This window comes from Anomaloglossus baeobatrachus, unplaced genomic scaffold (assembly GCF_048569485.1).
Source record: "Anomaloglossus baeobatrachus isolate aAnoBae1 unplaced genomic scaffold, aAnoBae1.hap1 Scaffold_344, whole genome shotgun sequence".
In the NCBI taxonomy this organism is placed as follows: domain Eukaryota; kingdom Metazoa; phylum Chordata; class Amphibia; order Anura; family Aromobatidae; genus Anomaloglossus; species Anomaloglossus baeobatrachus.
In genome coordinates this window covers 302,549-326,702 of record NW_027442808.1, presented here as the reverse complement: position 1 = coordinate 326,702, position 24,154 = coordinate 302,549, and the positions used below count along the sequence as shown (strand labels likewise).

General features: G+C 47.2%; 1 pseudogene; it reads left to right on the top strand.

The window, feature by feature from the left end:
- The first annotated feature begins 14,747 nt into the window (after positions 1-14,747).
- Positions 14,748-23,874, top strand: LOC142272107 (uncharacterized; annotated as a pseudogene).
- Positions 23,875-24,154: the final 280 nt, after the last annotated feature.

The following is a 24,154-nucleotide window of genomic DNA, read 5'->3' as shown; positions in this document are numbered from 1 at the left end:
ACACATCAAATTCAGATCACTCCAGCCTGGCCCAAACAGGTTCTGGGCATCAGAACTGGCATCAAAATGGGCAAAACCCCAGTTTTCACAGATTTGAATAAGTAACCAGTGTTTTTGAGGGGTTAAATGGCTTTGGGCCACTGACCTCACACCACACTTACATACCTAGTGATGCCACACATAAAATTCAGATCACTCCAGCCTGGCCCAAACAGGATCTGGGCATCAGAACTGGCATCAAAGTGGTAAAAATCCCAGTTTTCACAGATTTGAATAAGTAACTGGTGTTTTTGAAGGGTTAAATGGCTTTGGGCCACTGATCTCACACCACATTTACATACCTAGTGATGACACACATAAAATTCAGATCACTCCAACCTGGCCCAAACAGGTTCTGGGCATCAGAACTAGTATCAAGATGGGCAAAACCCCAGTTTTCACAGATTTGAATAAGTAACCAGTGTTTTTGAGGGGTTAAATGGCTTTGGGCCACTGATCTGACACCACATTTACATACCTAGTGATGACACACATAAAATTCAGATCACTTTAGCCTGGCCCAGACAGGTTCTGGGCATCAGAACTGGCATCAAAGTGGGCAAAACTCCAATTTTCACAGATTTGAAGAAGTAACCAGTGTTTTTGAGGGGTTAAATGGCTTTGGGCCACTAATTTCACACCACATTTACATACCTAGTGATGCCACACATCAAATTCAGATCACTTTAGCCTGGCCCAAACAGGTTCTGGGCATCAGAACTGGCATCAAAGTTGGCAAAAACCCAGTTTTCACAGATTTGAATAAGTAACCAGTGTTTTTGAGGGGTTAAATGGCTTTGGGCCACTGATCTCACACCACATTTACATACCTAGTGATGCCACACATCAAATTCAGATCACTTTAGCCTTGCCCAAACAGGTTCTGGGCATCAGAACTGGCATCAAAGTGGGCAAAACCCCAGTTTTCACAGATTTGAATAAGTAACCAGTGTTTTTGAGGGGTTAAATGGCTTTGGGCCACTGACCTCACACCACATTTACATACCTAGTGATGCCACACATAAAATTCAGATCACTCCAGCCTGGCCCAAACAGGATCTGGGCATCAGAACTGGCATCAAAGTGGTAAAAATCCCAGTTTTCACAGATTTGAATAAGTAACTGGTGTTTTTGAAGGGTTAAATGGCTTTGGGCCACTGATATCACACCACATTTACATACCTAGTGATGCCACACAACAAATTCAGATCACTCCAGCCTGGCCCAAACAGGTTCTGGGCATCAGAACTGGTATCAAGATGGGCAAAACCCCAGTTTTCACAGATTTGAATAAGTAACCAGTGTTTTTGAGGGGTTAAATGGCTTTGGGCCACTGACCTCACACCACATTTACATACCTAGTGATGACACACATAAAATTCAGATCACTTTAGCCTGGCCCAAACAGGTTCTGGGCATCAGAACTGGCATCAAAGTGGGCAAAACCCACTTTTCACAGATTTGAATAAGTAACTGGTGTTTTTGAGGGGTTAAATGGCTTTGGGCCACTGATCTCACACCACATTTACATACTTAGTGATGCCACACATCAAATTCAGATCACTTTAGCCTGGCCCACACAGGTTCTGGGCATCAGAACTGGCATCAAAGTGGGCAAAACCCCAGTTTTCACAGATTTGAATAAGTAACTGGTGTTTTTGAAGGGTTAAATGGCTTTGGGCCACTGATCTCACACCACATTTACATACCTAGTGATGCCACACATCAAATTCAGATCACTCCAGCCTGGCCCAAACAGGCTGGAGTGATCTGAATTTGATGTGTGGCATCACTAGGTATGTAAATGTGGTGTGAGATCAGTGGCCCAAAGCCATTTAACCCCTCAAAAACACTGGTTACTTATTCAAATCTGTGAAAAGTGGGTTTTGCCCACTTTGATGCCAGTTCTACTGCCCAGAACCTGTTTGGGCCAGGCTGGAGTGATCTGAATTTGATGTGTGGCATCACTAGGTATGTAAATGTGGTGTGAGGTCAGTGGCCCAAAGCCATTTAACCCCTCAAAAACACTGGTTACTTATTCAAATCTGTGAAAAGTGGGTTTTGCCCACTTTGATGCCAGTTCTGATGCCCAGAACCTGTTTGGGCCAGGCTGGAGTGATCTGAATTTGATGTGTGGCATCACTAGGTATGTAAATGTGGTGTGAGATCAGTGGCCCAAAGCTATTTAACCCCTCAAAAACACTGGTTACTTTTTCAAATCTGTGAAAACTGGGGTTTTGCCCACTTTGATGCCAGTTCTGATGCCCAGAACCTGTTTGGGCCAGGCTGGAGGGATCTGTATTTGATATGGGGCATCACTAGGTATGTAAATGTGGTGTCAGATCAGTGGCCCAAAGCCATTTAACCCCTCAAAAACACTGGTTACTTTTTCAAATCTGTGAAAACTGGGGTTTTGCCCACTTTGATGCCAGTTCTGATGCCCAGAACCTGTTTGGGCCAGGCTGGAGTGATCTGAATTTGATGTGTGGCATCACTAGGTATGTAATTGTGGTGTCAAATCAGTGGCCCAAAGCCATTTAACCCCTCAAAAACACTGGTTACTTATTCAAATCTGTGAAAAGTGGGTTTTGCCCACTTTGATGCCAGTTCTGATGCCCAGAACCTGTTTGTGCCAGGCTAAAGTGATCTGAATTTGATGTGTGGCATCACTAGGTATGTAAATGTGGTGTCAGATCAGTGGCCCAAAGCCATTTAACCCTTCAAAAACACCAGTTACTTATTCAAATCTGTGAAAACTGGGATTTTTACCACGTTGATGCCAGTTCTGATGCCCAGAACCTGTTTGGGCCAGGCTGGAGTGATCTGAATTTGATGTGTGGCATCACTAGGTATGTAAATGTGGTGTGAGATCAGTGGCCCAAAGCCATTTAACCCCTCAAAAACACTGGTTACTTATTCAAATCTGTGAAAACTGGCCATTTGCCCACTTTGATGCCAGTTCTGATGCCCAGAACCTGTTTGGGCCAGGCTGGAGTGATCTGATTTTGATGTGGGACATCCCTAGGTATGTAAATGTGGTGTGAAATCAGTGGCCCAAAGCCATTTAACCCCTCAAAAACACTGGTTACTTGTTCAAATCTGTGAAAACTGGGGTTTTGCCCACTTTGATGCCAGTTCTGATGCCCAGAACCTGTTTGGGCCAGGCTGGAGTGATCTGAATTTGATGTGTGGCATCACTAGGTATGTAAATGTGGTGTGAGGTCAGTGGCCCAAAGCCATTTAACCCTCAAAAACACTGGTTACTTATTCAAATCTGTGAAAACTGGGGTTTTGCCCACTTTGATGCCAGTTCTGATGCCCAGAACCTGTTTGGGCCAGGCTGGAGGGATCTGAATTTGATATGGGGCATCACTAGGTATGTAAATGTGGTGTTAGATCAGTGGCCCAAAGCCATTTAACCCCTCAAAAACACTGGTTACTTTTTCAAATCTGTGAAAACTGGGGTTTTGCCCACTTTGATGCCAGTTCTGATGCCCAGAACCTGTTTGGGCCAGGCTGGAGTGATCTGATTTTGATGTGTGGCATCACTAGGTATGTAATTGTGGTGTCAAATCAGTAGCCCAAAGCCATTTAACCCCTCAAAAACACTGGTTACTTATTCAAATCTGTGAAAAGTGGGTTTTGCCCACTTTGATGCCAGTTCTGATGCCCAGAACCTGTTTGGGCCAGGCTAAAGTGATCTGAATTTGATGTGTGGCATCACTAGGTATGTAAATGTGGTGTCAGATCAGTGGCCCAAAGCCATTTAACCCTTCAAAAACACCAGTTACTTATTCAAATCTGTGAAAACTGGGATTTTTACCACGTTGATGCCAGTTCTGATGCCCAGAACCTGTTTGGGCCAGGCTGGAGAGATCTGAATTTGATGTGTGTCATCACTAGGTATGTAAATGTGGTGTGAGATCAGTGGCCCAAAGCCATTTAACCCCTCAAAAACACCAGTTACTTATTCAAATCTGTGAAAAGTGGGTTTTGCCCACTTTGATGCCAGTTCTGATGCCCAGAACCTGTTTGGGCCAGGCTGGAGTGATCTGAATTTGATGTGTGGCATCACTAGGTATGTAAATGTTGTGTGAGATCAGTGGCCCAAAGCCATTTAACCCCTCAAAAACACCAGTTACTTATTCAAATCTGTGAAAAGTGGGTTTTGCCCACTTTGATGCCAGTTCTGATGCCCAGAACCTGTTTGGGCCAGGCTGGAGTGATCTGAATTTGATGTGTGGCATCACTAGGTATGTAAATGTGGTGTGAGATCAGTGGCCCAAAGCCATTTAACCCCTCAAAAACACTGGTTACTTATTCAAATCTGTGAAAACTGGGATTTTTACCAATTTGATGCCAGTTCTGATGCCCAGAACCTGTTTGGGCCAGGCTGGAGTGATCTGATTTTGATGTGGGACATCCCTAGGTATGTAAATGTGGTGTGAAATCAGTGGCCCAAAGCCATTTAACCCCTCAAAAACACTGGTTACTTATTCAAATCTGTGAAAACTGGGGTTTTGCCCACTTTGATGCCAGTTCTGATGCCCAGAACCTGTTTGGGCCAGGCTGGAGTGATCTGAATTTGATGTGTGGCATCACTAGGTATGTAAATGTGGTGTGAGGTCAGTGGCCCAAAGCCATTTAACCCTCAAAAACACTGGTTACTTATTCAAATCTGTGAAAACTGGGGTTTTGCCCACTTTGATGCCAGTTCTGATGCCCAGAACCTGTTTGGGCCAGGCTGGAGGGATCTGAATTTGATATGGGGCATCACTAGGTATGTAAATGTGGTGTCAGATCAGTGGCCCAAAGCCATTTAACCCCTCAAAAACACTGGTTACTTTTTCAAATCTGTGAAAACTGGGGTTTTGCCCACTTTGATGCCAGTTCTGATGCCCAGAACCTGTTTGGGCCAGGCTGGAGTGATCTGAATTTGATGTGTGGCATCACTAGGTATGTAATTGTGGTGTCAAATCAGTGGCCCAAAGCCATTTAACCCCTCAAAAACACTGGTTACTTATTCAAATCTGTGAAAAGTGGGTTTTGCCCACTTTGATGCCAGTTCTGATGCCCAGAACCTGTTTGGGCCAGGCTAAAGTGATCTGAATTTGATGTGTGGCATCACTAGGTATGTAAATGTGGTGTCAGATCAGTGGCCCAAAGCCATTTAACCCTTCAAAAACACCAGTTACTTATTCAAATCTGTGAAAAGTGGGTTTTGCCCACTTTGATGCCAGTTCTGATGCCCAGAATCTGTTTGGGCCAGGCTGGAGTGATCTGAATTTGATGTGTGGCATCACTAGGTATGTAAATGTTGTGTGAGATCAGTGGCCCAAAGCCATTTAACCCCTCAAAAACACCAGGTACTTATTCAAATCTGTGAAAAGTGGGTTTTGCCCACTTTGATGCCAGTTCTGATGCCCAGAACCTGTTTGGGCCAGGCTGGAGTGATCTGAATTTGATGTGTGGCATCACTAGGTATGTAAATGTGGTGTGAGATCAGTGGCCCAAAGCCATTTAACCCCTCAAAAACACTGGTTACTTATTCAAATCTGTGAAAACTGGGATTTTTACCACTTTGATGCCAGTTCTGATGCCCAGAACCTGTTTGGGCCAGGCTGGAGTGATCTGATTTTGATGTGGGACATCCCTAGGTATGTAAATGTGGTGTGAAATCAGTGGCCCAAAGCCATTTAACCCCTCAAAAACACTGGTTACTTATTCAAATCTGTGAAAACTGGGGTTTTGCCCACTTTGATGCCAGTTCTGATGCCCAGAACCTGTTTGGGCCAGGCTGGAGTGATCTGAATTTGATGTGTGGCATCACTAGGTATGTAAATGTGGTGTGAAATCAGTGGCCCAAAGCCATTTAACCCCTCAAAAACACTGGTTACTTATTCAAATCTGTGAAAACTGGGATTTTTACCACTTTGATGCCAGTTCTGATGCCCAGAACCTGTTTGGGCCAGGCTGGAGTGATCTGAATTTGATGTGTGGCATCACTAGGTATGTAAATGTGGTGTGAGATCAGTGGCCCAAAGCCATTTAACCCCTCAAAAACACTGGTTACTTATTCAAATCTGTGAAAACTGGGATTTTTACCACTTTGATGCCAGTTCTGATGCCCAGAACCTGTTTGGGCCAGGCTGGAGTGATCTGATTTTGATGTGGGACATCCCTAGGTATGTAAATGTGGTGTGAAATCAGTGGCCCAAAGCCATTTAACCCCTCAAAAACACTGGTTACTTATTCAAATCTGTGAAAACTGGGGTTTTGCCCACTTTGATGCCAGTTCTGATGCCCAGAACCTGTTTGGGCCAGGCTGGAGTGATCTGAATTTGATGTGTGGCATCACTAGGTATGTAAATGTGGTGTGAAATCAGTGGCCCAAAGCCATTTAACCCCTCAAAAACACTGGTTACTTATTCAAATCTGTGAAAACTGGGATTTTTACCACTTTGATGCCAGTTCTGATGCCCAGAACCTGTTTGGGCCAGGCTGGAGTGATCTGAATTTGATGTGTGGCATCACTAGGTATGTAAATGTGGTGTCAGATCAGTGGCCCAAAGCCATTTAACCCCTCAAAAACACTGGTTACTTATTCAAATCTGTGAAAATTGGCTGTGTGCCCACTTTGATGCCAGTTTTGATGCCCAGAACCCCTTTGGGCCAGGCTGGAGACACTTGAGTTTGATTAGGGGCATCACTAGATAGGTAATTGTGGTGTTAGATCAGTGGCCCAAAGCCATTTAACCCTTTCACTAACATACTTTGGTGCCCACTTTGATGCCCATTTTTTTGCCAGTTTTATAATTTTCGCAGCTGGTTTTGAGTGTATGTATATTAGGGCACATCAGTGCATTGTATTTTATTATTATCATGTGTCATTTTTGTTGATAAATGCATAAAAAACTGAAAAAACTAAATTGCCGAATAAGAAACTGACGAATAAGAAACCAACTTCAGCCCCGAATAAGAAACTGGACGAATAAGAAACCAACTTCAGCATCGTGCGGCTCTGCAGGTGGAGGTAGGTGCAGGGTATTATATATCTAGTGTGCGGCTCTGCAGGTGGAGGTAGGTGCAGGGTATTATATATCTAGTGTGCGGCTCTGCAGGTGGAGGTAGGTGCAGGGTATTATATATCTAGTGTGCGGCTCTGCAGGTGGAGGTAGGTGCAGGGTATTATATATCTAGTGTGCGGCTCTGCAGGAGGAGGTAGGTGCAGGGTATTATATATCTAGTGTGCGGCTCTGCAGGAGGAGGTAGGTGCAGGGTATTATATATCTAGTGTGCGGCTCTGCAGGTGGAGGTAGGTGCAGGGTATTATATATCTAGTGTGCGGCTCTGCAGGTGGAGGTAGGTGCAGGGTATTATATATCTAGTGTGCGGCTCTGCAGGTGGAGGTAGGTGCAGGGTATTATATATCTAGTGTGAGGCTCTGCAGGTGGAGGTAGGTGCAGGGTATTATATATCTAGTGTGCGGCTCTGCAGGTGGAGGTAGGTGCAGGGTATTATATATCTAGTGTGCGGCTCTGCAGGTGGAGGTAGGTGCAGGTTATTATATATCTAGTGTGCGGCTCTGCAGGAGGAGGTAGGTGCAGGGTATTATATATCTAGTGTGCGGCTCTGCAGGAGGAGGTAGGTGCAGGGTATTATATATCTAGTGTGCGGCTCTGCAGGTGGAGGTAGGTGCAGGGTATTATATATCTAGTGTGCGGCTCTGCAGGTGGAGGTAGGTGCAGGGTATTATATATCTAGTGTGCGGCTCTGCAGGAGGAGGTAGGTGCAGGGTATTATATATCTAGTGTGCGGCTCTGCAGGTGGAGGTAGGTGCAGGGTATTATATATCTAGTGTGCGGCTCTGCAGGTGGAGGTAGGTGCAGGGTATTATATATCTAGTGTGCGGCTCTGCAGGTGGAGGTAGGTGCAGGGTATTATATATCTAGTGTGCGGCTCTGCAGGTGGAGGTAGGTGCAGGGTATTATATATCTAGTGTGCGGCTCTGCAGGTGGAGGTAGGTGCAGGGTATTATATATCTAGTGTGCGGCTCTGCAGGTGGAGGTAGGTGCAGGGTATTATATATCTAGTGTGCGGCTCTGCAGGTGGAGGTAGGTGCAGGGTATTATATATCTAGTGTGCGGCTCTGCAGGAGGAGGTAGGTGCAGGGTATTATATATCTAGTGTGCGGCTCTGCAGGTGGAGGTAGGTGCAGGGTATTATATATCTAGTGTGCGGCTCTGCAGGTGGAGGTAGGTGCAGGGTATTATCTATCTAGTGTGCGGCTCTGCAGGTGGAGGTAGGTGCAGGGTATTATATATCTAGTGTGCGGCTCTGCAGGTGGAGGTAGGTGCAGGGTATTATATATCTAGTGTGCGGCTCTGCAGGTGGAGGTAGGTGCAGGGTATTATATATCTAGTGTGCGGCTCTGCAGGTGGAGGTAGGTGCAGGGTATTATATATCTAGTGTGCGGCTCTGCAGGTGGAGGTAGGTGCAGGGTATTATATATCTAGTGTGCGGCTCTGCAGGTGGAGGTAGGTGCAGGGTATTATATATCTAGTGTGCGGCTCTGCAGGAGGAGGTAGGTGCAGGGTATTATATATCTAGTGTGCGGCTCTGCAGGTGGAGGTAGGTGCAGGTTATTATATATCTAGTGTGCAGCTCTGCAGGTGGAGGTAGGTGCAGGGTATTATATATCTAGTGTGCGGCTCTGCAGGTGGAGGTAGGTGCAGGGTATTATATATCTAGTGTGCGGCTCTGCAGGTGGAGGTAGGTGCAGGGTATTATATATCTAGTGTGCGGCTCTGCAGGTGGAGGCAGGTGCAGGGTATTATATATCTAGTGTGCGGCTCTGCAGGTGGAGGTAGGTGCAGGGTATTATATATCTAGTGTGCGGCTCTGCAGGTGGAGGTAGGTGCAGGGTATTATATATCTAGTGTGCGGCTCTGCAGGTGGAGGTAGGTGCAGGGTATTATATATCTAGTGTGCGGCTCTGCAGGTGGAGGTAGGTGCAGGGTATTATATATCTAGTGTGCGGCTCTGCAGGTGGAGGTAGGTGCAGGGTATTATATATCTAGTGTGCGGCTCTGCAGGAGGAGGTAGGTGCAGGGTATTATATATCTAGTGTGCGGCTCTGCAGGAGGAGGTAGGTGCAGGGTATTATATATCTAGTGTGCGGCTCTGCAGGTGGAGGTAGGTGCAGGGTATTATATATCTAGTGTGCGGCTCTGCAGGTGGAGGTAGGTGCAGGGTATTATATATCTAGTGTGCGGCTCTGCAGGTGGAGGTAGGTGCAGGGTATTATATATCTAGTGTGCGGCTCTGCAGGTGGAGGTAGGTGCAGGGTATTATATATCTAGTGTGCGGCTCTGCAGGAGGAGGTAGGTGCAGGGTATTATATATCTAGTGTGTGGCTCTGCAGGTGGAGGTAGGTGCAGGGTATTATATATCTAGTGTGCGGCTCTGCAGGAGGAGGTAGGTGCAGGGTATTATATATCTAGTGTGCGGCTCTGCAGGTGGAGGTAGGTGCAGGGTATTATATATCTAGTGTGCGGCTCTGCAGGTGGAGGTAGGTGCAGGGTATTATATATCTAGTGTGCGGCTCTGCAGGTGGAGGTAGGTGCAGGGTATTATATATCTAGTGTGCGGCTCTGCAGGTGGAGGTAGGTGCAGGGTATTATATATCTAGTGTGCGGCTCTGCAGGTGGAGGTAGGTGCAGGGTATTATATATCTAGTGTGTGGCTCTGCAGGTGGAGGTAGGTGCAGGGTATTATATATCTAGTGTGCGGCTCTGCAGGTGGAGGTAGGTGCAGGGTATTATATATCTAGTGTATGGCTCTGCAGGTGGAGGTAGGTGCAGGGTATTATATATCTAGTGTGCGGCTCTGCAGGTGGAGGTAGGTGCAGGGTATTATATATCTAGTGTGTGGCTCTGCAGGTGGAGGTAGGTGCAGGGTATTATATATCTAGTGTGCGGCTCTGCAGGTGGAGGTAGGTGCAGGGTATTATATATCTAGTGTGCGGCTCTGCAGGTGGAGGTAGGTGCAGGGTATTATATATCTAGTGTGCGGCTCTGCAGGAGGAGGTAGGTGCAGGGTATTATATATCTAGTGTGTGGCTCTGCAGGTGGAGGTAGGTGCAGGGTATTATATATCTAGTGTGCGGCTCTGCAGGTGGAGGTAGGTGCATGGTATTATATATCTAGTGTGCGGCTCTGCAGGTGGAGGTAGGTGCAGGGTATTATATATCTAGTGTGCGGCTCTGCAGGTGGAGGTAGGTGCAGGGTATTATATATCTAGTGTGCGGCTCTGCAGGTGGAGGTAGGTGCAGGGTATTATATATCTAGTGTGTGGCTCTGCAGGTGGAGGTAGGTGCAGGGTATTATATATCTAGTGTGCGGCTCTGCAGGTGGAGGTAGGTGCAGGGTATTATATATCTAGTGTGCGGCTCTGCAGGTGGAGGTAGGTGCAGGGTATTATATATCTAGTGTGCGGCTCTGCAGGTGGAGGTAGGTGCAGGGTATTATATATCTAGTGTGCGGCTCTGCAGGTGGAGGTAGGTGCAGGGTATTATATATCTAGTGTGCTGCTCTGCAGGTGGAGGTAGGTGCAGGGTATTATATATCTAGTGTGCGGCTCTGCAGGTGGAGGTAGGTGCAGGGTATTATATATCTAGTGTGCGGCTCTGCAGGTGGAGGTAGGTGCAGGGTATTATATATCTAGTGTGCGGCTCTGCAGGTGGAGGTAGGTGCAGGGTATTATATATCTAGTGTGCGGCTCTGCAGGTGGAGGTAGGTGCAGGGTATTATATATCTAGTGTGCGGCTCTGCAGGTGGAGGTAGGTGCAGGGTATTATATATCTAGTGTGCGGCTCTGCAGGTGGAGGTAGGTGCAGGGTATTATATATCTAGTGTGCGGCTCTGCAGGTGGAGGTAGGTGCAGGGTATTATATATCTAGTGTGCGGCTCTGCAGGTGGAGGTAGGTGCAGGGTATTATATATCTAGTGTGCGGCTCTGCAGGTGGAGGTAGGTGCAGGGTATTATATATCTAGTGTGCGGCTCTGCAGGTGGAGGTAGGTGCAGGGTATTATATATCTAGTGTGCGGCTCTGCAGGTGGAGGTAGGTGCAGGGTATTATATATCTAGTGTGCGGCTCTGCAGGTGGAGGTAGGTGCAGGGTATTATATATCTAGTGTGCGGCTCTGCAGGTGGAGGTAGGTGCAGGGTATTATATATCTAGTGTGCGGCTCTGCAGGTGGAGGTAGGTGCAGGGTATTATATATCTAGTGTGCGGCTCTGCAGGAGGAGGTAGGTGCAGGGTATTATATATCTAGTGTGCGGCTCTGCAGGAGGAGGTAGGTGCAGGGTATTATATATCTAGTGTGTGGCTCTGCAGGTGGAGGTAGGTGCAGGGTATTATATATCTAGTGTGCGGCTCTGCAGGTGGAGGTAGGTGCAGGGTATTATATATCTAGTGTGCGGCTCTGCAGGTGGAGGTAGGTGCAGGGTATTATATATCTAGTGTGCGGCTCTGCAGGAGGAGGTAGGTGCAGGGTATTATATATCTAGTGTGCGGCTCTGCAGGTGGAGGTAGGTGCAGGGTATTATATATCTAGTGTGCGGCTCTGCAGGTGGAGGTAGGTGCAGGGTATTATATATCTAGTGTGCGGCTCTGCAGGTGGAGGTAGGTGCAGGGTATTATATATCTAGTGTGCGGCTCTGCAGGTGGAGGTAGGTGCAGGGTATTATATATCTAGTGTGCGGCTCTGCAGGAGGAGGTAGGTGCAGGGTATTATATATCTAGTGTGCGGCTCTGCAGGTGGAGGTAGGTGCAGGGTATTATATATCTAGTGTGCGGCTCTGCAGGTGGAGGTAGGTGCAGGGTATTATATATCTAGTGTGCGGCTCTGCAGGAGGAGGTAGGTGCAGGGTATTATATATCTAGTGTGCGGCTCTGCAGGAGGAGGTAGGTGCAGGGTATTATATATCTAGTGTGCGGCTCTGCAGGAGGAGGTAGGTGCAGGGTATTATATATCTAGTGTGCGGCTCTGCAGGTGGAGGTAGGTGCAGGGTATTATATATCTAGTGTGCGGCTCTGCAGGTGGAGGTAGGTGCAGGGTATTATATATCTAGTGTGCGGCTCTGCAGGTGGAGGTAGGTGCAGGGTATTATATATCTAGTGTGCGGCTCTGCAGGTGGAGGTAGGTGCAGGGTATTATATATCTAGTGTGCGGCTCTGCAGGAGGAGGTAGGTGCAGGGTATTATATATCTAGTGTGCGGCTCTGCAGGAGGAGGTAGGTGCAGGGTATTATATATCTAGTGTGCGGCTCTGCAGGTGGAGGTAGGTGCAGGGTATTATATATCTAGTGTGCGGCTCTGCAGGTGGAGGTAGGTGCAGGGTATTATATATCTAGTGTGCGGCTCTGCAGGTGGAGGTAGGTGCAGGGTATTATATATCTAGTGTGCGGCTCTGCAGGTGGAGGTAGGTGCAGGGTATTATATATCTAGTGTGCGGCTCTGCAGGTGGAGGTAGGTGCAGGGTATTATATATCTAGTGTGCGGCTCTGCAGGAGGAGGTAGGTGCAGGGTATTATATATCTAGTGTGTGGCTCTGCAGGTGGAGGTAGGTGCAGGGTATTATATATCTAGTGTGCGGCTCTGCAGGTGGAGGTAGGTGCAGGGTATTATATATCTAGTGTGCGGCTCTGCAGGTGGAGGTAGGTGCAGGGTATTATATATCTAGTGTGCGGCTCTGCAGGTGGAGGTAGGTGCAGGGTATTATATATCTAGTGTGCGGCTCTGCAGGTGGAGGTAGGTGCAGGGTATTATATATCTAGTGTGCGGCTCTGCAGGTGGAGGTAGGTGCAGGGTATTATATATCTAGTGTGCGGCTCTGCAGGTGGAGGTAGGTGCAGGGTATTATATATCTAGTGTGCGGCTCTGCAGGTGGAGGTAGGTGCAGGGTATTATATATCTAGTGTGCGGCTCTGCAGGTGGAGGTAGGTGCAGGGTATTATATATCTAGTGTGCGGCTCTGCAGGTGGAGGTAGGTGCAGGGTATTATATATCTAGTGTGCGGCTCTGCAGGTGGAGGTAGGTGCAGGGTATTATATATCTAGTGTGCGGCTCTGCAGGTGGAGGTAGGTGCAGGGTATTATATATCTAGTCTGCGGCTCTGCAGGTGGAGGTAGGTGCAGGTTATTATATATCTAGTCTGCGGCTCTGCAGGTGGAGGTAGGTGCAGGGTATTATATATCTAGTGTGCGGCTCTGCAGGTGGAGGTAGGTGCAGGGTATTATATATCTAGTGTGCGGCTCTGCAGGAGGAGGTAGGTGCAGGGTATTATATATCTAGTGTGCGGCTCTGCAGGTGGAGGTAGGTGCAGGGTATTATATATCTAGTGTGCGGCTCTGCAGGTGGAGGTAGGTGCAGGGTATTATATATCTAGTGTGCGGCTCTGCAGGTGGAGGTAGGTGCAGGGTATTATATATCTAGTGTGCGGCTCTGCAGGTGGAGGTAGGTGCAGGGTATTATATATCTAGTGTGCGGCTCTGCAGGTGGAGGTAGGTGCAGGGTATTATATATCTAGTGTGCGGCTCTGCAGGTGGAGGTAGGTGCAGGGTATTATATATCTAGTGTGCGGCTCTGCAGGTGGAGGTGTGTGGAGATTCTCCATTACTGGGGCAGGCGGCATTAACCCCTTCAGCTCTGAGACTTTCTTGGTGTTTTTCTCTCGCTGATTTCTATGAATCGTGAGGTTTTTGTTCCTTTTCCTCTGATAGATACAGACGCCCCAACTATGAGAGGCCGGAAGTGAGGAAACCCATCTACCCTCAGTCCTCGGTCCCTTTCTGCCCTCAGTCCTCGGCCCCTTTCTGTCCTCAGTCCTCGGCCCCGTTCTGCCCTCAGTCCTCGGCCCCTTTCTGCTCTCAGTCCTCGGCCCCTTTCTGCCCTCAGTCCTCGGCCCCTTTCTGCTCTCAGTCTTCGGCTCCTTTCTGCCCTCGGACCCTTTCTACCCTCAGTCCTCGGCCCTTTCTGCCCCCACAAAATATAATGTTCCCCCAGAATGTTCTCATTATGTTTCCCCTTATTATCTCCAGTAATTGTATTATTACAGTGGATTCTTTCTGATGTCACATCGTCATCTTCTCCCCATTCAGGTCCCTACAATATCGGATCCTCTCAGTGGAGATCTTCTATAGAAGAGAATTCTCCTGATTGCCCCGTGAGGGATGGATATGGACATGGACAAGATGGCCGAGAGGATATTACACCTCACCCTAGAGATCCTCTTCCGGCTTACTGGAGAGGTGAGAGATTCTGATGACGTCACATTACATCATTCTTATCTATGGGAATAACAGATGGACAGAACTGGAGAGGTGAGGACTCTGGAAATGTCTGGAGTGAGATTTATTACTGTGTCTCTCCATAACCAGGATTACACAGTAGTGAAGAAGACCTCTAGTGAGCGCTGTCAGGCCCCTGTGTCTGAGGGATGGGGAAGACCCCTGAGCCCAATCACGGGGCCTCCACCTCACCCCCCGATACATGAGGACATCAATGACCAGAAGATCCTAGAACTCACCTACAAGATGATTGAGCTGCTGACTGGAGAGGTGACACTGCTGGGAATGCTGGGACATTATACAGTAACGCTATGAAGGGATCGGGGGTGACGGTATCATTGTATGTGTCAGGTTCCTATAAGGTGTCAGGACGTCACCGTCTATTTCTCCATGGAGGAGTGGGAGTATTTAGAAGGACACAAAGATCTGTACAAGGACATCATGATGGCGGTTCCCCAGCCCCTCACATCACCAGGTAATAGACAGGACTAAATACACACGGCCTATAATTATCTGTATGTAAGGAATGAATTCAGTCCCTGTATGTGTCTCCTCAAGTTCTATCCAGTAAGAGGACAACACCAGAGAGATGTCCCCGTCCTCTTCTCCCACAGGACTGTAACCAAGAAGATCCCGATGTTCCTCAGGATCATCAGGTAGATGGAGAGAAGGGGCCATGAAATCTCCCTATGATGTGTAGACGGCTGTGAAGGTCTTGTGCTCAGTCTTGTTTTATCCTCCAGTATTATATGTGTTACTAGATGGTGGCCCGATTCTATAACGCATCGGGTATTCTAGAATTTATTGTGTAGTTAATATATGATTTTTGTTATATATATATATATAGATGTTGTGTGTAGTTGCCAAGTGTTTGTGTAGGGCGCTATAAATGTTCTGGGTGTTGCCTGGGTGTGGGAGGGTGTGAGAGCGGTGTTTGTGTGTTGCGTTGTTTGTGGAGCGCTGTGTGTCTGCAGCGTTGTGAAAGTGGTGCTGTGTGTGTTGCGCGGTTTGTGTGTGGGTGTTTGTGGGGTGCATGTGTGTTTTGGGGTGAGGTATGTTTTGTGCATTGTGTATGTGTTGCGCAGTGTGTGTGTATATTTGTCTTTGTGTGTCGCGGTGTTTATGTGTGCGTGGTGTTTTATGTGTTGGATGTTGTGTATGTGCGGCGTTGTCTGTGTGTGTGGGTGTGGTGTGTTGTGCGGTGCGTGTGTTGCGGTGTGTGTGTGTTTTGGGGTAGGTGTGCACCCCCATCGCGCTCCATCCCTCATGCTGCGCACCCCCCATCGTGCTCCATCCCCCATGCTGCGCACCCCTCAGAGAGGAGTATAATAGGAGGAGTATAATAGGAGGAGTATAATAGGAGGAGTATAATAGGAGTAGTCCTGGGGGGAGAGGAGGATAATAGGAGGAGTAGTCCTGGAGGTGAGGGGAGAGGAGTCTAATAGGAGGAGTAGTCCTGGGTGAGAGGAGTATAATAGGAGGAGGAGTCCTGGAGGTGAGGGGAGAGGAGTATAATAGGAGTAGTCCTGGAGGTGAGGGGAGAGGAGTATAATAGGTGGAGTAGTCCTGGGGAGAGAGGAGTATAATAGGAGGAGTAGTCCTGGGGAGAGAGGAGTATAATATGAGGAGTAGTCCTGGGGGGAGAGGAGTATAATAGGAGGAGTAGACCTGGGGGGAGTGGAGTATAATAGGAGGAGCAGACCTGGGGGGAGAGGAGTATAATATGAGGAGGAGTTCTGGGAGAGAGGATTATAATAGGTGGAGTAGTCCTGGGGGGAGGTGTATAGGTGCCCAATGTATGCGGGGGGCTGAGCCGAGCGGCCAATGCGTGAGGGGGGCTGAGCCGAGCGGCCAATGTATTCGGGGGGGGCTCCATGTGGCCTCCTCTCCCCTGCAGCATCCTTGTGGCCTCCTCTCCCCTGCAGCGTCCATGTGGCCTCCTCTCCCCTGCAGCGTCCATGTGGCCTCCTCTCCCGTGCAGCGTCCATGTGGCCTCCTCTCCCCTGCAGCGTCCATGTGGCCTCCTCTCCCCTACAGGGTCCATGTGGCCTCCTCCTGGCCTGCAGGGTCCATGTGGCCTCCTCCAGGCCTGCAGGGTCCATGTGGCCTCCTCCAGGCCTGCAGGGTCCATGTGGCCTCCTCCAGGCCTGCAGGGTCCATGTGGCCTCCTCCTGGCCTGCAGGGTCCATGTGGCCTCCTCCAGGCCTGCAGGGTCCATGTGGCCTCCTCCTGGCCTGCAGGGTCCATGTGGCCTCCTCCTGGCCTGCAGGGTCCATGTGGCCTCATCCTGGCCTGCAGGGTCCATGTGGCCTCCTCCTGGCCTGCAGGGTCCATGTGGCCTCCTCCTGGCCTGCAGGGTCCATGTGGCCTCCTCCTGGCCTGCAGGGTCCATGTGGCCTCCTCCTGGCCTGCAGGGTCCATGTGGCCTCCTCCTGGCCTGCAGGGTCCATGTGGCCTCCTCCTGGCCTGCAGGGTCCATGTGGCCTCCTGGCCTGCAGGGTCCATGTGGCCTCCTCCTGGCCTGCAGGGTCCATGTGGCCTCCTCCTGGCCTGCAGCGTCCATGTGGCCTCCTCCTGCCCTGCATAGTCGCATCTTCGGCTCACAGAGCGCTTACTTGCTCCAAGTGCCGGCAGCCTCTTCTCAGTCTTCCTCCGCTGCACTCTGCACACTGACAGGCGGCAATATGGTGAGGTAATCTCACCATGCTCCCGTGACCTCTGCAGTGTCATCACGCCGCCGGACGCCGGGTCAGAGAGAAAACTGGCTCCACTGAACCTGGAAGTGTGGCTTGCACGGAGGTACGGGGATTCATTTGTATCGGCATCTTAAAGACGCCGATACAAATGAATACAGGGAACTGGATCGCCGACGCTGATTGTTGCCGGTTCGGCGCACTGGTTGTTATTTTAACAACCGGTTTGCCCGAACCAGACAGAACCAGCTGAATCCCACCCCTGGGCTGAGGCGAGCTGCCAATGTGTGTGGGGGGCGGGGCTGAGGCAAGCGGTCAATGTGTGCTGAGGGCAGGGCTGAGGCAAGCGGCCAATGTGTGCGGGGGGCAGGGCTTAGCCGAGCTGCCAATGTGTGCGGGGAGCTGAGGTGAGCGGCCAATGCGCCGGTTGTCACTGTAATGATGTTATTTTGGAGCAAGACAGACAGAATAAGGCAATTATATATATAGATACTTGTGTAATGAGAGCGGTGGAGATGGCAGGATTAGAGCTGATCATAGATGGGACTTCTCCATCTGTCTGTGACTTTTACAATATTTGTTTCAGGGTGAAGATCTGCCCCATATTAATACTACAGAGACATATGTGAGGGGTGATGAGCGGAGTAAAGAGGAGATTCCTACAGATAACCGCCTAGGTGAGTAGTGACCACTAAATGCAGAGAAGTCACAGATTCTTCTCAGTCACCGGCTGTGGCTGCTTTATCAGGGTTGTAGTCTGGCCATATCAAATGGTCACCATGCTGCTGCTAGACCACCACATGTTCCTCCACCCAAAACTGCCCCCATTATTTTGAGCATTGGACGACCTTCTGTTGGAGTGAGACTTGTATCAGCCAGATCTTACAGGTAGGATCCACCCTATCCCCTGAAATTAGTGTACCGCCCCGCGCTCGGCTGCAGCCGAGCCGCTCGGATCCGGGCTCGTTGGTGGGTGGCTCAAGCGCCTCTGGACCCGGGGGTCACTTCGCTCTGAAAGTGTGCTGGCGCTACTTAGGGGGGAGGTAGGTAGGTGCACGGCCGGAGCCGTGTTTAAGTTCGTGACGCCACCCACGGGTTGTGGTGAAGGTGGACACCACCACTGCAGTTACGGGGCACCCGGGGGAGATGGTTATGCAGCAAGATGTTAACCCCTCCGTGGGCAGGGATGATGGCCCCGGGACCCGTTGGGGGAGAGTAGCTGGGCGGTGCAGGGCGGTGCGCGGCCGGATGGCACTGTTGTAGTCACTGTTATTGACACACACAAGTCTCTGATGAACAAAGTTGATGGTGGTCGGTGCCCGCAGCCGGCTGCGTCTCGTCCCCCACCCGGTTTGGTGGTCTTTGCCTTTCTCCTGCACCATGTAGTGTATGCTTCAGCAACAGGAGTCCGCTCCCCGGCTTTGTATATGTCGGAGGAGCCCGTTTGCCCACAGACCCTGGCCCGTGGGATCTCTCTGCCTGTGCGGTGGCTTTCTATCCCCCTCGGTGGGCTGTTGTCTTCAGTCGGGACTTGGGTTGGAAAGGACCTAAGGTGCAGACCGCAATCAGTTGATTAACTCAGTCCAGTGGCTTCTGGACCTCGTTTCAGGGTTTGAGTAACCCCCTTTGTGCTCCGGTTTCCGAGTCGGTTCCCCGGGTCGATACCGGCGGGCCACTACCCTGTCCCCGCCCACCACGGTTCCACCGAGCTGTCTTCCCAGCTCCTGCAGGCTAGGCCACCATCTGCCTCCTAGCCAAAGGTGCCCAGGCTCCAACCCCGGCACCTGTCAGACTTCTTCACTCCTCACTCCACTCACAACTGAACTCAACTTGAACTCACTCTATTTTCCTGCCTCAGGCCCTCTGGACTCCTCGGTGGGAATGGTCAACCGCCTGGCTCCGCCTCCCTGGTTTGTCCATAAAGCTCTGCGGGAGGTGACTAGGGTTTATGGTTTGGCTGGTGTTACCTTATTGGGGGACAGGTGTAATGCGGGAGTCTACCTGTGACTACCTGGCTAGTCCAGGGCGTCACATTAGAAAATCATGGCAAGAAAAATCTAATCTGTATGGTGGACCCCTAAGAGAAAGCGGAGGGTAATGATGCTGGTGACGTCCTAGATTCTTAGTTTGGTGCCGTGTTCACCAGGTGAATAAAGATTGATTGCTCTCAGTGGGAGAAACAAAATAATAATCTTGTAGGTGATGAAGAGACCTCAGTAGTCTGGAAAGCTTGCTTTGTAACATCATTTATTATATTTTTGTTCTCCATTAATAAGTATCATAACTACAAGATTCTTATTGTTTCTCCCACTGAGAGCAATGAATCCATCTTCCTAGAATCTCGGCATCTTATTGATGGATCTTCCTTCTCTCCCTTCTGATGAATGTGCTGATAGGGGCGTTTTTATCGAATGTTGGGCACAGGGTAACTGTAACATATGAGGGAGGTTAGGATTATCCCACAGTGGGTACATGGAGGCCGGGCAGCCCACCCACATCATTTCCAAAATTTAACCTCTTCACCCCATCTTCACATATTTTTCCTTTTTCCCTCCTTTTCTTCCAAGAAGCATAACTTTTTTATTTTTCAGTCAACATAGGCATATCAGGGATTATATTTTTTGCGGGATGAGTTGTACTTTTAAATTGTACTATTCATTTTATCATATAATGTACTGAAAAATGGGAAAAAAATTCCCAAGTGCAGTGAAATTGCAAAAAAGTGCAATTACACTTTGTTTTTTATTTACCATGTTCACTATGTGTTCCCATGTTCAGCCTCTGATGGTGAGGATAGGCTTGTGCTGGGAGGTAGCTGCCAGATGATATGCCAGGGAGTCTTTGCACTGTGATAGCTGACCGCAGGGATCGGTGATTGGAGACGGAGAGTCACTGATGTGGTTGGGTGCAGACAGGACGGCTGGTGTAAGCAGGTGTAGCGGATATGGCAGGCACAGCTGGTATAGATAGATACAGCATGTACAGTGGATACTAGAAAACAGACACGTGTTAACATACACAGCATAAGACTCAGCAAGTGGCATGGTAACTGACAACTAGCAACGCGTCTCTAAGGATTGACCACGTTGCCCAGGCACCTCCCATAGGGGGAGGATTACTTAAATACCTATTGCCTCTCAGCCATAGGTTGTGAGGAACTTACGGGTTAGGTGCACACTGGCCCTTTAAGAATATATGAGCATGAACTAAACTCACTCCAGGGAGACCTGCACCAAGGAAAGGGTGCTGGACAGTGCGGAGATGCTGGTTACAGCGTTACAAGCTATTTTATAAATTATATCTTTAATATATAAAGCCTAGTGTATGTCCGCTAAAGGAATCCGCACCGTTGCATTTACAATCACAAAATTTTGCACAGCCACCTAATTTGATTCAGGGAACGTCATAGACTATATTTTGAGAGGAAAATTTAACACCACGCTTTACAGTTATTGGCCAAACAAACCCTTCTTACATTAAAGTCAATGGAGCTCAGAGCTGCAGGTCATTAATAGAAGCTGTGATTCGTTGCTATAGGCAACGAAGGACATTCTTAGTATAAGACAGTTTGTGTGAGATAATGATTAGTATAAGCAGCTTATGTGTGAGGTAATATGATATTGGCAGAGACACGCACAGACACATACACAGAGACACACAAACACAGAGACAGACAGAGACACACAGAAACTGAGACACAGACACATAGAGACTGATACAGAGACACAGAGACTGATACAGAGACACACACAGAGAGAGAGAGAGAGAGACAGAGACACACAGAGCCAGAGACAAAAACAGACAGAGACAAAAAGACTCACACACAGAGACAGACAGACAGAGAGACAGAGATACAGAGACACACAGAGATACAGAGACAGACCGAGACACCCACAGACACCGAGACACACCCACAGACACCGAGACACACCCACAGACACACACACACAGAGACACACCCAGAGACTGATAGAGACACACGCCCAGAGACAGAGAGACACACTCAGACACACACACACAGAAACAGACATACAGAGACACACACAGACATAGAGAAAGACACACGCAGACACAGAGAAACTTTCCTGGACAACCGCGGGTACTACAGCTAGTTTATATATATTATTGAAAATAATTTTTATTCTTGGCAGAGGACTGTACCAGGAGATTTGAGGCACAACTGACATCTTCGATTTTTAAAACAGATAACCTTGATATCACACAAAATTTAACTGAAGTGAATGCCTCTGTTCCAGATATACCATCATCTCTTCAAAGCAAAGATCTATCATCTGATTCTCTTAAACAAGTCCTACCTTCTGATTCATCACAGACTATTAAGAAAAATAAATGTCACAAAAGCAGCATTAAAAATCGAAGTGCTCTTGCAGCAAAGAAGCCATTTTCAACTTCAGAATATCAAAAAATTAATAAAAAATTCACCCAGGGCAGAAAAGATTTTCCTCAGAATCTGTTAGTTACGAGAAAGGTCACACAGGGGAGATGCCAATTTCATGTTCAGAATGTGAGAAATGCTTTAACAAAAAATCACATCTTGTTGAACATCAGAGAACTCACACGGGGGAGAAGCCTTTCACATGTTCAGAATGTGAGAAATGCTTTAGCAAAAAATCATATCTTGTTTTACATCAGAGAACTCACACGGGGGAGAAGCCATATTCATGTTCAGAATGTGGAAAATGCTTTAACCAAAAATCAAGTCTTGTTACACATCAGAGAACTCACAAAGAGGAGAAGCCTTTTTCATGTTCAGAATGTGGGAGATGTTTTAACCAAAAATCACATCTTGTTACACACCAGACAATTCACACAGGGGAGAAGCCTTTTTCATGTTCAGAATGTGGGAAATCTTTTTCCAATCAATCATGTGTTGTTAGACATCAGAGAACTCACACAGGGGAGAAGCCTTTTTCATGTTCAGAATGTGGGAAATGTTTTGCAGCTCAATCATATCTTGTTAAACATCAGAGAACTGTGAGAGATGTTTTAACTGAAAATCACATCTTGTTACACATCAGATAACTCACACAGGGGAGAAGCCTTTTTCATGTTCAGAATGTGGGAGATGTTTTAACCAAAAAAAAAATCTTGTTACACACCAGACAATTCACACAGGGGAGAAGCCTTTTTCATGCTCAGAATGTGGGAAATGTTTTGCAAATCAATCATGTCTTGTTAAACATCAGAGAACTCACACAGGGGAGAAACCTTTTTCATGTTCAGAATGTGGGAGATGTTTTAACCGAAAATCACATCATGTTACACATCAGAGAACTCACACAGGGGAGAAGCCTGTTTCATGTTCAGAATGTAGGAAATGTTTTACAGATCAATCATGTCTTGTTAGACATCAGATAATTCACACAGGGGAGAAACCTTTTTCATGTTCAGAATGTGAGAGATGTTTTAACCGAAAATCAAATCTTGCAAAACACCAAAGAATTCACACAGGGGAAAAACCCTTGACATGTACAGAATGAGGGAAATATTAGACACACAAATGGATTATTTTGAAACATCACAAATCTTACAATGGTAAAAATAATTATCTGACCTAGAAATGTTATACTTAAAAATTATAATTTGTTGACCACTAATAAAATATTCACATGGGATACTAGAAGCCTTTTGGAAGTAGACATTAAACCATCTAATGCAATTTTTGACCTCCCTACCATCTTCTCTCTTTTGTATTGGTTGAGGAGGTGGGGTGAAGGGGATCTCTCTTTTATTTTATTTGATATTTCTATTAGATCCTTAGAAACCCTTACCCCTTATTTAAGCCTTGCTGATTGGGAAGGGTGTGGCATTTCTAAATCGGTGGCTATTTATAGAGATTCTTAGTTAAAGTCCTTTTTGTAGATGGTTGAGAAATTTCGATTACATAGAAACTGTCTTTATTAATAGCTCCAAGTGAGACATCTCCTTAGTGCTAGATCTGACTTTGGGTACAATTCACCTCCTCTCTCTCTACATAGACTTTATCAAACAGGGAAATATAATATTAAAGGGGTCTCAATTTTATATAGTTTTCTAAACTCCTCGTTGGAAGATGTGAAGTTGTCATACATGATAAAATGGGAACAAAAGTTATCTTTTACATTCTTCCCTCAACAATGGTGGGCCGCCTCGGAATGGACTTATAGGATATCAGCTTGTATAATTCACCTAGAAAAAATGAAATACATTTATAGTGGTATCTGTTTCCAGGCAAATTGGCTGACATGATCCCGGATTATTCCCCTTTCTGTTGGAAAGGTTGTCTTCAGAAAGGCACGTTGGGGAATGTATGGTGGTCCTGTCCTAAAGCTATGATATTTTTGGAGCAGGTGTTTGATCTAATTTCATCTGTAACTAGTCTTCGTGTAAGTATGGCTGATCCACTGGCAATCCTGAATATAGGACTCGATAACTTCCCTGAAAATGTGAAACCTGTTATTGCTGATATACTTACCTCGGCCAGACGATGTCAGGCTATAAAGTGGAAACTCCCTTCAGTTCCCTCGGTTGAGGAGCTTGTCAGGAAAATTAATACTCATTATGAATTTGCCCTTGTCCATAATATAGAGAGGAGAAAACAAATTCAGAAAAATTGGGGTATTTCCTTCATGTGCTATTTATCCTATGGGGCTTTGATCTCTATATATGGTTTTGTTATTGATTCCTACATATAGAATAGACCGGATTGGTGTTCTTCCCCATCCTCCTTTTTTTTTTCTTCTTTTTCTTTATTTTGCTTAGTGGTGGTTGTTAATATTATCATAGTGTTACGCCGATTGTGATTTGTATTGATTGTTGTTATGTGAAAAATTGAAATAAAATATATATTGTAAAAAAAATTTACATGTGGAGAAAATATAAATTTGAAAAAATTGAACAAGAAAACAAAAAAGAGACCGTGACAGTAAAGGCAAGTAAGTAAAGAAGAAATGAAAGCAAGTTAGACGTTATATTAGAATTATAATATATACAGTTACTAATAGACGTCTGTTTTCTAAAAATCAAATAAAAAGCAATATTCAATGTGCAGCTAACTTTTCCCATTGTTA